General features: G+C 39.0%; 1 protein-coding gene and 1 long non-coding RNA gene across 7 annotated transcripts in view; one reads left to right on the top strand and one right to left on the bottom strand.

Moving 5' to 3' along the window:
* CNTLN (centlein) overlaps positions 1 to 17,512 on the bottom strand; it is a 294,546-nt gene that overhangs the window by 59,429 nt on the left and 217,605 nt on the right. The window lies entirely within an intron of this gene.
* LOC122466085 overlaps positions 14,055 to 17,512 on the top strand; it is a 50,416-nt gene continuing 46,958 nt past the window's right edge. Inside the window, exon 1 of the long non-coding RNA XR_006291322.1 lies at positions 14,055 to 14,588. This is a non-coding gene — a long non-coding RNA (uncharacterized LOC122466085). The remainder of the gene's footprint in view (positions 14,589 to 17,512) is intronic.

The raw sequence follows: 17,512 nt of genomic DNA, 5'->3' as shown, positions 1-17,512 counted from the left end.
TGCTGGCTGGAGCCTGCGGCGCGCCCCTCGGGCAGGGGGAGCGCCGGCCCGAGCCTGCGGCGCGCCCCGTGGGCAGGGGGAGCGCCGGCACGAGCCTGCGGCGCGCCCCGTGGGCAGGGGGAGCGCCGGCCCGAGCCTGCGGCGCGCCCCTCGGGCGGGGGGAGCGCCGGCCCAAGCCTGCGGCGCGCCCCTCGGGCAGGGGGAGCGCCGGCACAGGTTGGTAGCGCACAGTTCTGCTACCCAAGGCAGGTTGGCCAGGCTAGGGGAACGCAGGCCCACCCAACTCCACTGCGTTCCAGCCCAGGGCCCTGACAGTTGCGGTGGCCGAAGGTCCCGCTGCTCGGTCAGCGAGGGGCCATCCGCGCCTGCTGACCAAACACACCCACCCACGGTGCAGTTCTGCCCCTGGGCTACTTCCTACCCGGTCTCTCAAGCGGGTCTCTCCGGTCCCTCCAGCTCGTCCGGGTATTCCGCTGCGGGCAGCTCCAGCTCCCCCTCTGTGTCGGACTCACGCTGGCCCGGGCTACAGCCGGGCCCCTCCAGGTCCTCCGGGTACTCAGCGGCTGGCAGTCCTGGTCACCACAGGCCTTCCTCCCGGTCAGGTTCCTCCTGGCCCAGGGCCTCCCCTGAGTCGACAGCAGGATCGCAAGGGAGCAGCCTGTGTCTGTCTCCCTCCCTGGTGCTCTCCTCACTGGGCAAAGGGCCCCGCCCTTTGTACTTCCTGACCCACCCCTCCCCTTCCGGGGATTGGCGTAAGCTTGGTCTGGCCCCGCCCACTCAGGCTGAGAGGGTGGCTCTTTACCCTCTGGTTCGGAGGGAAGCCACCCTGGCTCCCTACAACATCCCAGAATGGTATTAGCCTTTTTTGCAACTGCATCACATAATTGGCTCATATTCAGTTTGTGATCCCTTATACCCCCCAGATCCTTTTCTGTAGTTCATATTGTGGATTTCAGATCAATCTTCCAATTTGTCAAGATCATTTTGAATTCTAATCCTGTCTTCCAACCCCATCCAGTTTGGCATCATCTGCAAATTTTATAAGCACACTCTTGACTCCATCATCCAAGTCATTAATGAAAAGGTTGACTAGTGCAGACCCAGTAGAAAATTGCTCCCACTTTGATAGCAACTATTGATAACTACTTTTTGAATATAGACATTCAACCAGTGATGCACCCACTTTAAAGTAATTTAACTAGACCATGTTTCCCTAGTGTACATATCTGTTTTGCACCATCTTTTTAAGTCACATTAAAGCAAAATTTTTAAAAAATGACAAGAGACAGGGAAATGAATACATTGCAAAATCAGCATGCAAGTTTTCAGGTGTGTCTCAGAAATAATATTTAATGAAAGTATCTTTTTAAAACTTGTAAATGTGGAACTGAAAGTCTAATGATATAATCTTAGTGAACTAAAATATGATTTATCAATATACCTGAAAAATACATTTGATAATTCTATTAGGGAATTTTGTATCATTTTTCTTTGTATTACTTGGCTTTCTGCTTACAAAAAATTTAGAAATAAGCTCTATACATTTAATCTTTTAAAAGGAAAGTACAGGAAAACCTAGCAAAGGCAGATTTTTCTTGAGGACCAAACTTGTTGAAACACTAAAACAATACAGCTACAAAGTGAAAACGATTTGTCTGCTCCTGTTTATTGTGCCTTTGTTAACAATTTCACTAGTTTAGTAACTATGCTTCTCACATAACAGCACTAGTTATTTTTCAGGATAATTCTATCTTAACATTTTTTGGAATAGATTTACTTTGAAAAGCTTTACAGATCAATAAATCCCATATTACATAAACCCGCTCATGGTTTTTTTAAAAATTCAGAGTACATCCAACAAGTTTTATTGAGAAAACTGTTTAGCTTAAATTTGATTTACCATTTTTGTTAGAAAAATGTCGGCATAGGTAAAAAATACTAAATAATTAAGTTTAAATTGAAACAGAGGTAATAAACATTTTAAACACATGTACAGTATTGGCATTTTTGGGCAGTACTATCAGGAGATCAAAGTCACAAAGTTTTGTGACCACTGTGAATGCAGAGATTTTAAAACACACACATCCCTTGGTGGGTGAACTGAGGTAAGGAAGAAAAGTCCTATCAGGAATATAAGCAGATTCTTTTAGTCTGTGATATATGAAAACCATCAATTTGTTACAAATAAAACAGAAATTATTGAATTATGTTGTTCAGATCACATTTACTGACTTAAAATATTCTGACTCTGAAAACAGAGAATAAAAAGAGTATGACTTTGTTGTACAGGGTGTACTAAGTGATAATCATACTTTCCTGCAATGTCTAATATAAAACACAGACATTGTGTTAACAAATATCACTTGGCTGAGCTAGAAGATAGGACATAGGAATAAGAGAGTCACGTCCAATTCCACATGGATTATCAGTTCAGATCCTGGTTTTTACACAGTTTACCTTACGAACATGATCCAAGTGACATTTCACAAATTCCTGGATAAATGTTGCTACACTCTGCCAGCAGAGAGACAGGCTGTGTCATGCACAGATCAATAATAGCACTGTGTTTCATCAGCCTCAAAATCAAAAGTGCTTCATCTGGCAAAAGCCATGGCCCTTGAGGATCTGACATATATAAACTGAATACCCTACAAGGGATGTCTACTACACAAGCTGCCAGGGTAAAGTAAAGACAACTCTGGAGATACACAATGAAGAATAATAAAAAGAGGAGTTTTTAACTCTGTTAGTACTAGAGGCATGAACAGAGATCACAAAAACTAGCTGCTGAATAATGGAAATGAGGCTATTTAAAATTCCACAGCTCTTGACAGAAAAAATGGAATCAGGACAATTCAACACGTACAACCTTTTGAAGAATTTACTATAAAATGCAAATACATTTAAATTGTATACAAACGTGTATACATATTACAATACTCCAATAATGAGAATAAACTATATTTAATACTGTTTGCAAAATCACCTTCATATTTTAAAAATTCAGCAGAACAGTTTTCTCTTCTTCGGAGAAACTCCTCAAAGAAAGGGGTGTTGGGACCCAATCGCATCAAATATTTCCTGCAGGCTCAGGCCTTCACTCAGAATGTGATTTTAAGAATAGTGAGCTGCGCTATATTTCTTTCTTAATGCAGGTAGAATGTTTCTAGTTTTCCTCCATGTTCTGAATTTTATTTCTCAGCCAGAGATTTTGTAAAATTTATTGTCACTGAACCTTGAACTGATCATAGAATATCAGGGTTGGAAGGGACCTCAGGAGGTCATCTAGTCCGACCCCCTGCTCAAAGCAGGACCAATCCCCAATTTTTGCCCCAGATCCCAAATGGCCCCCTCAAGGATTGAACTCACAACCTTGGGTTTAGCAGGCCAATGCTCAAACCACTGAGCTCAGTGAAGCTACTTTGGATTTACACTGGCACAACTGAAATCATCATTTGTCTCACATTTGTCTCACTCTCATAACACCTTTCCCCTCGTTTGTTCATTGTGCCACACCAAAAGTTTCATGTATTTTTTTTCACTGTTGGCAAGGAATGCTTTTAAAAATAATTGCAGGAAGCCAAACTATTTAAAATAAAGGATTCAAGATGGGACCATTGTCAAGCTGTCAGCCTAACAAGGTCAAGTCTCTCTCTATGCCTGTATTTCAACTGAAACAGTTTTCTCTTCAGAATAAATATTTCACTGTTATCCCATTGATGAAGAAAGCTTTAAGTCCTATTTAGCCTGGAAGTCTCTCTCACAAATTAATTTGGGCAACAAGAAAAACTGTGAAAGACCAAAAATAGCTACGAAAAATTTGTTACAGATTAATTGTAATGAAAAGTTGAACAATATCAACATCAATAGCCAAGACTAAATTCAAAGTCGTGTTCACCTCGCCTCTGAATATCAACCTCCTCCCAATCACAAATGCTCTGTGATTAATTACTCCACATTTCTCTCCCAGCTCTGACTTCCTCTCCCTGACTGATTTTGCCTTCTCTGACTTAAACTTCTTTGGTAACTTCAATGTAAATATTGATTCCCTTGACTCTCTGTCCTAACCTATCATCCTTGATTCCTCTATCATCTCTCCCAACCATACCTATATTTATTTACTCGATCTAATCAGCAGTAATATCCCTTTCCCCTTTTCTAGTCCACTTATAACCTCACCAATACTGACCAGCTCCCGCTTACATTTTAGCAGTCTATCCACCAACTCACAAACGAAAAACAATTTTTTTGATCTCTTGGTCATTTTTCTGCTGGCCTCCCATCCCTGCCCCCTCAACACTTTGTAACGCTTATTCTCCTTTAACTTATTTGCCCCATACTATTTCCTGCATCTCAAGTATACAGCGGAGCTAAAGACTCTCAACTGCACCACTCAGCGAATCATAGAATCATAGAATATCAGGGTTGGAAGGGACCCCAGAAGGTCATCTAGTCCAACCCCCTGCTCGAAGCAGGACCAATTCCCAGTTAAATCATCCCAGCCAGGGCTTTGTCAAAAAACCAAAAAACTAACAGAGTGTATCTCACCTCCCCGCAACTATCCAGAAATCTCAACAGTTGTGCTAATGCCTTCTGGGTTACAAAATCTAATCTCTACTCCTCCTTATTTCCAAAGGTCCTGTTAAACCTCGCTACTTCTTCCAGACCCTTAATTATTTTTATCATCCAGCTCCCCCTCTGCCTTTAATAGGTCACATGCATCGAATTCCTTTTCCTATTTTTATTTAAAAATATGCTATTTCATCACAATCTCTCCTCTGTTTTGAACTCCTCACTCCTGTTTTCTTCTTCCTCTATTTTTACGCTTTCCCTGGACCTTCCTCGAATAACCAAGTCCTTATGAAAAGGAATTCCTTTGCATCCTTTCCATTTCCTGCTGTGTGGTCCTATCTTCTCATTCCCAACACTATTACTACCATTAACTACTAATTTGCCTTTTGTATCTTCTACAGCTTTCTAAAATCGCTACTGATTTTTTTTAAACTTTCCCTTAACCCTGATTACCATCCTTTCTCTTATCATACTTTACTTTACTAGAGGAGCTATAGAAAGTAGTCTTTCGCACCTTTCCAGTCAACAATCACACAACAGTCTCCTAGAACAATTGAAATCTAGGCTTTGTTTTTTTCCCCATGAGATAGAAACTGATTTTCTCCTACCTTTCTACTACTGAAGACTACTATTCCCTCCTCCAGCACAACTTTTTGAAATTTTGGGATGCACTATTCTCCTGCACCACTTCCTGAGCGTCAATATTCAATTGTTGTTTTACTTCTATCATGATTCTGCTTTCACCCATCTGTCTCTGGTAGTGGCTTTTCCCGTACTCCAATACCCCTCTTTAGCGTAGCCTGATTCTTGAATAGCTCCCTATCACCCCCTCTACAATTCCTGTATAGCCATCACCAATTGATTCCAATTTTTGTTGAAATTGTCAACCATATTTTCACTTCTTTTCAATAGGACTATTAAAATTTCCCCTTTTATAGCTTCAAGTCTCAACTCTCCAGGCTTCAGCAATGTACTGGCTGCTGGTGCCCAATCTCTCTGTATAAAGAGGTGCAACTATTTCTCCCACACAATTGCACCAACATTCTACATTTAAGGATCCAGTCCTGTGTTTTTAATACTTTCCATGAACTTGCTCCAGGTCACCAAATGATCTTGACTAACTCTATCTTCTCCACTTCCTCAGCTCATTTAAAACTGGCTTTTTTTTTTTTGGCTCCCTCCAATAATTCTGGACATTGCTTGTGCAAGAGTTGACTTCTCTGTAGTTACTGCTGTCTATATTAACCTTCCTATCTCTTTCTGCTTCACTGACCTTCTAAACTATTGCAAATCTCATTTGAAAACATATTTTCCTCCATTCCCTAATATCTCTCATCTATTAGTTATTATAGGAAGCTGTATTGCATTGTATTGCATTATAAAACTTTTAATTGGATAGACCCATCAAACTCCATGTAGAAGTGGTACTTTATATATATAGGAAACACCAAGGTGAAAGTGGAAGATATGAAAAAATATTTAAAAATTATTCTATATAAAAGCACTATCTATACATCAGTTTTCAACATACATAATGAGTATAGCTATTATACTAAGCATGATAAACAGTGTGTATAGCAAATGAAATTGTATATATCTGTTTCCTGGAAGTTCATATATTGTAGATTCCTATAATATAAGATCAGCAGGAACCATTGTGATCTAGCCTGATCTCATGCAATAGGATTTACCTGAATAAATTCCTGTTTGAACTAAAGCAGATCTTTTTGAAAAACAACCAACCTTTATCTAAAAATTTCCAGTGATGAAGATTCTACCACAACACTTGGTAAATTGTTCTAATGACTAATTACCCTGACTGTTAAAAATGTATGCCTGATTTCTAATCTAAATTTGTCCAGCTTCACCTTCCAGACATTGAACAGATTGATAGAGCCAGAAGAAGTCACCTACTACAGGACAGGCCTAACAAAGAAAATAACAGAACGCCACTAGCCGTCACCTTCAGCCCCCAACTAAAACCCCTCCAACGCATTATTAAGGATCTACAACCTATCCTGAAGGAGGACCCAACACTGTCACAAATCTTGGGAGACAGGCCAGTCCTTGCCTACAGACAGCCCCCCAACCTGAAGCAAATACTCACCAGCAACCACATACCACACAACAGAACCACTAACCCAGGAACCTATCCTTGCAACAAAGCCCGTTGCCAACTGTGCCCACATATCTATTCAGGGGACACCATCACAGGGCCTAATAACATCAGCCACACTATCAGAGGCTCGTTCACCTGCACATCCACCAATGTGATATATGCCATCATGTGCCAGCAATGCCCCTCTGCCATGTACATTGGTCAAACTGGACAGTCTCTACGTAAAAGATGGACACAAATCAGATGTCAAGAATTATAACATTCATAAACCAGTCGGAGAACACTTCAATCTCTCTGGTCATGCGATTACAGACATGAAAGTTGCGATATTACAACAAAAAAACTTCAAAACCAGACTCCAGCGAGAGACTGTTGAATTGGAATTCATTTGCAAATTGGATACAATTACTTAGGCTTGAATAGAGACTGGGAGTGGCTAAGTCATTATGCAAGGTAACCTATTTCCCCTTGTTTTTTCCTACCCCCTCCCCCCCCGACGTTCTTGTTAAACCCTGGATTTGTGCTGGAAATGGCCCACCTTGATTATCATACACATTGTAAGAAGAGTGATCACTTTAGATAAGCTATTACCAACAGGAGAGTGGATTTGTGGGGGGCGGGTGGAGAAAACCTGGATTTGTGCTGGAAATGGCCCACCTTGATTATCATACACATTGTAAGGAGAGTGATCACTTTAGATAAGCTGTTACCAGCGGGAGAGTGGGGTGGGGGGAGAGAAAACCTTTTGTAGTGGTAAACACCCATTTTTTCATGCTTTGTGTGTATAAAAAGATCTGCTGTACTTTCCACAGTATGCATCCGATGAAGTGAGCTGTAGCTCACGAAAGCTTATGCTCAAATAAATTGGTTAGTCTCTAAGGTGCCACAAGTACTCCTTTTCTTTTTGCGAATACAGACTAACACGGCTCTTACTCTGAAACCAGACATTGAATGTTATCTCTCTGTCCACTAGACTAGAGACCCCTCATTATCAAATTTCTGTTCCCTATGTATAAATTAGAGACTGTGATCCAGGCAATCATTAACTTCTCTTTGATAAGCTAAATATATTGTGCTCCTGACTCTTTCATGGCATGCTTTCTAATCCTTTAATCATTCTTGTGGCTCTTCTCTGAATCCTCTCCAATTTTTCCAACATCCTTCTTGAATTATGGACACCAGAGCTGGACATAATATTCTAGTAACGGTCATACCAGTGCCACGTACAGATATAATATACCTCTCTACTCCTACTAGATATTCCATGTGTACATCTAAGGACGGCATTAGCCTTTTTGGCCACTGCATCTCATTGGGAGCTCATGTTCAACAGATTATCCACCATGACTCCCAAGTCTTCTTCAGAGTCAATGCTTTCCAGGGATAGTCCATCATCCTGTTATAGTATGAAACAAGAACTTGGACAAGATACTTAATTTCCTGTATAAATGGCATGTTGTAATGTTTACTCCATCAAAGGTTGTAAGGTGTATATTATTTAATCAATCCCTGTTGGATGATTGAAAGTTTAGAATAATTTTCAGTAATTAAATGTTGTTCTTCTGTAGTGGCTTGTTTTTTGTTTGTTTGATTTTTCCATTGTTGCTAATTTTAAAATGCATGAAAGATTTTAAAACTAAAATAAACAGCAGGCAAAGGGACTATGTCATATATAATCTCATAACACTTTCAAATGCAATAATCTGTATGATGTACGCTGTTGTCTTGCAAAACAAACCACTTTTTAACATTCTCACTCATATAAAGAATGAACGAAGAAATTAATTTAATGGTAGATGAGATTTTGAACCAGCTGGAATTTGTTCAGTGCTATTTATATCCAGGCATTGAAAGCTTAAGACACGAATGGACACTTTCAGTCTACGGTCTGTGCAATATATTAGCAGTGAATTACATTTTTATACTATGTAAAAACAGGCTTTGTGAAGATCTCTTTTTGAATAGAACATTTCTTATACCTGAATACAGTAATTACTATGGAGTATTAAACCTGTTTTGAATTATTACTGAGAAATATCACATTTATGGCTGTATTTTATAATCAATCTTTCTTAAAAAGGTACAAACAAGGATCACAGCACTTTGTTCGATTCCCATCATTTCTATACTCTAAAAACAACTCTGAAGTAAAACATAACCAATATTACCCAAGATAAATTTAGAACAGATTTCTCACTCTTTTCCTACTTATGGCTCCCAAACAACTGAACCCCGCCCCATATCCCAGAATTCTTTGCACTACCCCACAATGTCTTTTCCTTCTGGGTACACAAGGAGAAATTGTGAGGGAAAGGGTTACTCAGTGGATAAGGACAGGGGGAAGAGAGGTTCTGTAGAGGAAGGAAGAGCTGGACTGGGTCAAGGAAGGATGTGAGAAAGGTACTTTCTACTCCAAAGTCCAAAACACAAGTTCAAGAAAGATATTTCCTCAAGATAACATGAAACATCAAAGACTCTTCATCAAAAAGGGATGAGGGAAAGCTTTGCGTAACCTCAGGAGAAAGGACAGAGAAAGCAGGAAAAGCAGTGTTTCAGACAGAAAACTGCTACCACACCAGGAAAGAACAGTAATGACAAAGGGACATAGGGGATCAAACCTCACCCATAGCATGCAACTCTGTCCTGGGTGGGACAGAGACACCCAAGGTATCTGCCTCTTTTGCACTCTGGCAACACTCATATAGCCTGCCATGGCAATAAAATCTCTTGAGTTTAGTTTGGTACTAGGGGCTCCTGGGGAGGTGGAGGGAGAAAGGCTGCTGCTGAGTGGGGGAGTACTGAGTGAGTGAAGGAAAGGTACTGCTGGTAAAGGGCAATAAGCGGGAGGAAGAAATGCTGCTGCAGCTGCAGGATGGGGACTAGAGATTTGTTGGGAAGTTTTCAATGTAACAGTTTTTTCTTAGAAAATGACACTTCATCAAAACTTTTGTCAGAAAGATTTCTCAGGTCCAGGATGGAATTTAGGTTCAAGGTCCTGCTTCAAATCAGGCAGAGTAGGGACTTAACCCAAGATCTCCCAAAAAAACCCCAAATCTACATTTTAAGTTGCACTTTCATGATAAAGAGATTGCATGACAGTACTTGTACGAGGTGAACTGAATAATACCATTTCTTTTATCATTTTTACATTGCAAATGTTTGTAATTCAAAATAATAATATAAAGCAAGCACTGTACACTTTGTATTCTGTATTGTAATTGAAATCAATATATTTGAAAATGTAGAAAAACTCCAAAAATAGTTAATAAATTTCAATTGGTACTCTATTGTTTAACAGTGTGATTAAAAGTGTGATTAATTGTGATTAATTTTTTGAGTTAATCGCGTAAGTTAACTGTGATTAATCGACAGCCTTAAAAAAAACAAAACAGAAAATAAACTACATGCTATGGGAAACTTATAGAGTAAAAATTGAGATCACATATTTCAATATTTAATGTAATACCGCATGTTTTATTTGATTATACTTTTAGAATAATAACCTCTAGTCTTCGTGTTTACAACATGAATTCAGAATGACCCGCAAAAGATTACAAGCCTGTTTGAGTCCTTGTGTGAGAAGAAAACTAGATTTTTATATTACTTTTAAATATACTGTATGATCTCCACACAGCAACCAGTTTTTAACTACACATTAGTGTTATAGCATTTTATACCTAACCTAGTCCAATATAATCCAATACTCATATAGTTCTAGCTCTTGCCAACTGTTCTCTCTAATTCATGAGTCAGATGCCTTTCCAACATACAATGTACTTCAACTACTCATTCATCAATCATTCAAGATGTCTCACTGTAATTTTTCTTTAGTGTTCAATAGAAATGTAAAAGGTATTTTGTTTTATTTTATTTTTGTAATGAAAACACCGTTTCATGATTTTACAGTATATTTCTATTATAAAAGCTGACATTTAAAAGTGCTGTATATTTCAAAAGCTGCAAACTAAGGAAAGGCTTACAAAGATTTTTGCAGTACCTAGCCACTTTATAAGAAGATAAACAGAAAACATGAAAATGACTGTCAATTTTTCATTTTATTTTCAAAATCAACTCCTCTGACAGTATTTTGAGGCAGATCAGGAGCTATGCCTGCTTTAGTAGCTCACAGAAGGGAAAATTACATTAGAGATTTCTTCCTTAAGCATTACAGAGAGGCTAGAACAAAATAATTAAGCGATTTACCTAGAAGGAAATACGGGGAGGCAACATGATCTGGTGATTAGAGCTTTGGACTGAGAATTGGGAGACTGGGATTCTTGTCTCACAACATCACATGGCTTCCCTGTCTCTGTTCCCATCTTTATAAGATGGAGGTAGCGTGCCTGATCTTTAACTAAATTTTCCACCAAAGCCCGTGGACAGATGGCAATTTACACTGGCTGAGGGTCTGTCCCACTCAGTACTGACAACCTCACACGTTCAAAAATCACAGTCAGGCCCCCAAACCCCAATGAGATTGGCTTAAAAATAATACATTTGGGGTTCTTTTCTATTTCCCTCTGGGTTTTGAGCCTTTAGGATGTACTCAGGTCACATTTTCAAGCTTTTCTCTGCAAGGAACTTTTTTTTTTTTTTTAAATGAAAACTGAAATGCTCAGATATTCATATAACTCTACAAGCTGGGGCTTTAAGAAAACACCAAATGTCACAAGAGTTGTGATACAATAGAGAAAGTTTGCAAGATGGTACAATTCACATCCTTACCCCCCACAGGGCTGTGGAGAGTATTAATATGATCATTTTGTAAAATGCTAAATAAGGACTAAGTATTATTACTGATATTCTGGAGAATAACTTCTCTACAATTCAGTTTAAATTATTTAAAATATACTACAGACAATTTTGTTGTTGTTGTTGCAAATGGCGCAGTCGTTGTCTGTATATATATGTAGTAGAATAGTCCAGAAAGGATGCGTATCTCTCTAGAATATAGAAGTTGGGGGTGTATTTTTTTGTGCTTTTTGAGTTTACCTAAGGACACCTCCATGTCTAGGAAACAGTCTCTAGAGACAATACGCAATATGATGAGAGCAGTTTGCTCTGAGTAGAAGAATATGGCATTTAGACCTTGCTTTTGTGAAGACTCTGGTCTCACACCTGCACATAGTTTAGTTTAATTATTAGTCAGATCCTTCCTGTCACAGACTATTCTTGCAGTCTCTGGAAAGGTCAGACAATATATCCTCCTTTATCAAATTTTTATCCCTCCTGGTTTACTTTTGCAATAGGGCAGAATTTGTAGTATAGGTAGAAAAGAAAATTCATTATTTAGATTTGAAAATCATTTTTCAAAAATCACTTTGATTTCTTCTTCATTAATATTGTTGTGACAAAGCAAATTATAGTTCCCCCAAATTATCAAAAAATAACACTACTCATAGAAACTCAATACTGGCCATCCACATACTTATAAAAGATGTAAAATAGTCATTTCTGCCTTTCCCTTCCCAAATTATTTTTTCTTAGCACTGTTTGACAAACTTCTTTGATTGGCTGAGACCTTGATTGTGACAAACGTGGATGTGGCTGTTTAATAATTAATACCGGTTCTGGATCTGTCACTAGCATGATGTTTCTGGGTCAAAAATAGAGATTACTCCCTGGGGGTAGGACAGGGTAGCTGAGCTTGCCCACCTATGGAATGAGGTCCTTTCTAACCACCTACTCTTTAGGGTCATTAAGAGAAAATGCCAGAGCAAATTGCTTATGGCTCTAGCCCACTCTGCTGTGGAGCATAAAACTGGAGGTCAGTTTGAACAGGGTGAGTCAAGGAAAACATGCCTGAGAGTCCCACAAACACACAGGAGTATCTGGCCTAATCAGGAGAAAGTAAGTAAGTTAGCTTAGAGTGAAGCATAAAATTAGATGAAACTAAATATGCAAATAGGCTGTGTGTGGTGTAATAATCCTTTTCCTCTAATGTTTTGTTCTAGATACTAAATAAACTTGGTTTTAAGAAAGCTGTTGGCCAATATCATAGGTCTCTGGTCCCCAAAGGGAAGAAATGCAATGCCTGGAACCCAACTGGACCTGCAGCGTGATAAGTGGTTGGTATATACAGAAACTAGGACCTAGGTACAGTATTAAGAGTGGAACAGTCATGAGATTCCACTGAGACACGAAAGGGTAAGAGGCCCCAGGTGCAAGGTGGGTGCACGCAGACAGATGAGAAATGGGAGAGAGGGGTAGCTAGCTCCACAACTGTGACAATGGTCTTTGGTAGTCTCTCTTCTCATCCATCAGGATCCACTTCATTACAGCAGCACCGTTCTTGCCACTACAGTTACGGGTCTGTGATTGTTACTACTCCCGTATGAACCATTGCTATTAGGGGCGTTTCTCATCTGCAAAATTCGCTTTTTGTGGGCTAATTGTTTTTAAAGAAAATTGCTGTTTTAAAATGCTTTTATTGCATTTTTATAATTCAGATACACGCTTTTTTAAAATGTAATTTTATTACTGATTGTTCCATAATGTGAACATCTTTTGTTATTCTGGGGAATAAATAAAACCAATTAATTTACTTAGTAAATTAGTCATTGCACATTTGCAGAAAATTTCTATAATTGAAAACGTCGAGTTTTATTTTATGGACTTATAAAACAACATTTCATAATGGTTCAGAATGAGACTTTAAGGTACTGGGTCAAAGATCTGATACCAGGAAGTGTAAAAATAGGCTTCAGTAAGACAAACTGGTTAGGTCCTTAAGAACACTACTACTGTTAATCAGGACAATGTTTATAAAAGGCCCCAAATTCAGCAGAGTTTAAACACTTTGCTGAATTGGAGGAAGCCCTAAAACAAATTTTTACTTAATTCAGGACAATTACTATCCATTTGATAACTATTAGTAGCTTTGCTTTTTAAAATGTGACCTTAAGAAAAACACAAACTTCAAAAACTCTAATGTAAATAACATTAAGGGTTTGAAGTAAACTCTGAAAGGAAGGAAAAAGGTGGTAAGCTGAAAATCCAATATCCAAACTAGGGACAAATTCAGACCTAGGGTAAGTGATGCAGCTTCACTGTAATTAATGGCAGCTGTTTACATGGTGTCCAAATTTGGCCATCAGGCTTTAATTAACACCATTGTAACTGGATATTTAAGGAATCTCCAAAACTTGGTGATGTTATACACAGTGTGCATATTGTAACTTAAGCACAATAAGGAGAGTAAAGAAGGGAGTTGTGTTATTGAATTTGCATGTGCACCTTTGAACCTCTTTGCTATTGTAGAGTGTATAAATAAAAATAAGCAAATATATAAGTAAAAGGAAGCCACAAACCAGAAGAGGACTATTTTTAAAGTGAGAATCCTTTCTCTACGCTCTCTTATGTTTCCTCCTTCCTATGCTTGAGAAGTTTCACCAAATCAACAAACCTTTGAGAAGCATAATAAGAATCAAACAAAAGCACAGTAAGAGCTAGGCAAAGGGAGCTAGAGAACGTAGAATTGCTCAAGAAAAGACTGAAGTTTTTTTCTAAAATGCTACCACAGGAAATCTTTAGGTTGAATTATGGCAATACCATGCAGAGGCTTCTTTTAAAAATAAAAAACAAAACAGTTACACATCTGGAAGAATATGCTTGAAGAACTGCTTTTCAACCTTTGTGTTGTGCTCCCCAAAGGCATAGCCAGTAGTTGCCTGGTGGGTTGCAAACTTGTTCCCATTCTCCCAGTCCCTGGTCTTCTACTGAAACAGATTTGTTCAGCCACTTTGCAACTATTACTATTCAGATGCCAAAGGCAACTCATAAAGTATTGCAACTATTCCTGTGGCGCCGCTTTGGAAGCACTATGGGAACGGGCGCAAAGGATTCTGGGGTGCATTTGAGCAAGATGGGATGTGAGTTGGGTCACAGCACTAATAAGGTAAGCATTACTGACTTAAATTGCGATCGGATTGTTTTCCTTTGTATCCCACATACTTTTTGTCTGAGTTTTTGCTGTGAAAATGGTACATTTTGCATAACTCTAATTGTAATTCCTCCTCTATATGTAACAGAAAGTCTTTTAATATGAGCAGACATCTGGTGATAGAAATTTCAGTACTGCCATTAGACACAGGGGGTGCAGGAAGAAAACAAGCTTCTTCAAAAGAATTTCTCTGAATTTTGCCAATAATTCTTCCATGACAGTTTTCTAAGGAACTCAGGAAAGATCAGATCCCATCACTTCTACATTAAGCAATAACTCCAGCTGTGATTTCTAAACACTGATTGCAAAGCTTAACTACTGTACTTGTGAACAGAAGGTCTTGATTCACTACTTATGGGAGTCCTCAAGAATGCAAACTTTGAGTCTCACATGTGCAGTCACCCTATAGTCATTTTGCAAAAAATATGCAGTTTTTGCTGAAAAAAGAATATAATATGAACTCTGCATTGCTACACAGAGTTTATAAAGCTAAAAAGAATAAATGAATTTAAAATCTAGTATTCCTAATGATAGATAGATTATAAGTCCTGGAGATCAACTGATGCCAGCCAGTCCTCAGGTTGGATGAACTATAAAATCTGTCTCCAAATGAACATCTGGAACATTTAAGTCTTAACTCTAGAGCTGATCTTATGCCACTAGATTCCTTTGGGATTTTGACGAAGTACTGACTGCACAAACATCTGTCTATGTCTATTAACGAATTTCTTTCTTTAGCTAAATTCAGTCAATGGGGCTATCTCATCCATGTACATGACGCTAATGTTTACAAATGCGGGGATACAACATTTAATCCAGTACCACAAATATGCTATATGTGTCACTCCAGCCCATTATGATTATGTAGACAGTTATAAATATGGCTATTAACGATTTTGATGCTATTTAAATGATTAATATTTTCCTTAAAACTACCCACCATTATCAGTTTTTCATTTTCATGGGTTATTCCCTTGTGTTTTAGTTCTTCTTTTCCCTATCTACCTTCAAGAGAAAATGTCAGCAGCCAGTATAACAAAGATATTGGGGTAAAGAACTGAAAACATAACACCATTGTTAGTAGTGGCAGGGTAAATGGATGACAGCATTTAAAACAACTTCTGTTACCTTTGCAATACCTTGAGGATTAGCTTCTAGATAACTTTTCTACATAGCACAAAAAAATATGTTTTACAAGTCATTTGATCTGTCTGAACCACATACTCTCTCTAAAACATACATGTACCCTGCAGTGACAGTAGAGGTAGAGGTTCTTTACCTCCTTAATTTTCATTTGGCAGGTAGCCCAAGCCTCTGCTTAAAATGTGGATTTCCCACTTGGTAGCACTTGTATGGCACCTCAAGAGTAATTAGTTGTGGGAAAAGGAATTTGAACTGGTTGCTGAGAAGGAAAAAATAACGTACATGTCTAATGCAATTTTTCCTTGAATACCTGCAATGCCATTTATGTGTTTGCTCAGAGTGCACCAAACGTTAAGGGGTCCTGTGACTAACATGTCATTTGTCTGTTTTCCAACTAAATTAGCATGGTGAAAATTGCTTTTGTTGAGAGACCAGGCTTTTTCCACCCTGCACCAGTGGAAAAAAAGTGTTTCCAGTAAGGTCATATTAACTGACAAAAAGAACTTTACAGTTACGGGTGCCCTTCCAGAATGTAGAGTTCAGCAAAACTCAACCCTGTGAAAAAACAGGAAATGAAGAGGTAAGGTACATGCCCATGCAAACCTTAACTCTGACCACCTGGAGCTGGCATTAGGTGCTAGGAATTATCTGCATGCACTTCAGCTGCATTCCTTGTGTTAGGTGTAACTATACTGAATGGTGGACGAATTAGCTGGAGCAGCTAGAAGAGCTGCGACTGTGATATGAGGTGATCAGGTGGCTGTGTACCTTGGAAGAAGAAGGGGTGAGCTCCTCTCCCTGACCTCAGTAGGTGTGATCAAAGGAAAGAGGTGCATGTGTATCCAGAAAGATCCAGTATGCCTCATTTCAATTCTGCATCGTATAGACAGTGTCAATAGTGGGACACAGGAGTCTTCTTGCCATAGGTACTGTCAGCATTTAGATGGGCATAAAGGTGAAGGGGTTGTGAAAGGGATGTGAAATTTAACAGATGGGGTATTCTTTCTGTGCAGGAGGTTAAGTGTTTGAGTGTAGGGCAGATGTAGGTAGCTCCTGTTCAGTGCAAAGACAGAATGCAAGTATGCGTTATGGGCATATTGGGGCATCACTCAAACAGTCCAGAGTTAAGGTTGTGTGGGCACATATATTAACTTTTTATTTTCCAGTTTTCAGAAGTTGGAATTTGAAATACCCTGACTCTTTATTTTTTGGTTTTCATAAGTCTAAGTTTTACTGAACTTGGTGTTCTGGAATGGCACAAGATACCACCTGGCAACCTTAACTCTGAATTAACAAAGTTCTTGCCATTGCATTTCCTAGTCTTCTCAATAAAAAGAGAAATGTTGCTGGCAGGAGTTCATGGTCATTTAGGCAGTTGTAATTATCATGAAGGGAAGCAGCTGCGATACTATTGTGGCCAGGTACTGATAATAAATGTAGGGTTTTTCAACAGAAGACCTCAAGGAGAGAAACATCATTATCCCCATTGTACAGATGAGGTGAAGTGACTTGATTAAAGTCACCCAGTAGGCCAGTGGCTGAGGTATGTATAGAGACCAGGTTTGCGGAGTCCCAGTCCACTGTTTTTTCCAGTAGACCACACAGTTGCCGTGTGATTCCTAAGTACCCTCACCCCCAGTAAACTTCATTATAGTGGAATGGGGATAATACTTGTGCTTTGAAATGTTTGGAATGTGTAGTTACTTACACGGCTGGTGAGAAAAATCTTAGACATG

The sequence above is a fragment of the Chelonia mydas genome, chromosome 5, assembly GCF_015237465.2.
Source record: "Chelonia mydas isolate rCheMyd1 chromosome 5, rCheMyd1.pri.v2, whole genome shotgun sequence".
Lineage (NCBI taxonomy): Eukaryota > Metazoa > Chordata > Testudines > Cheloniidae > Chelonia > Chelonia mydas.
The sequence above is the reverse complement of the archived record's forward strand: the minus strand, read 5'-3'. Positions and strand labels throughout refer to the sequence as shown.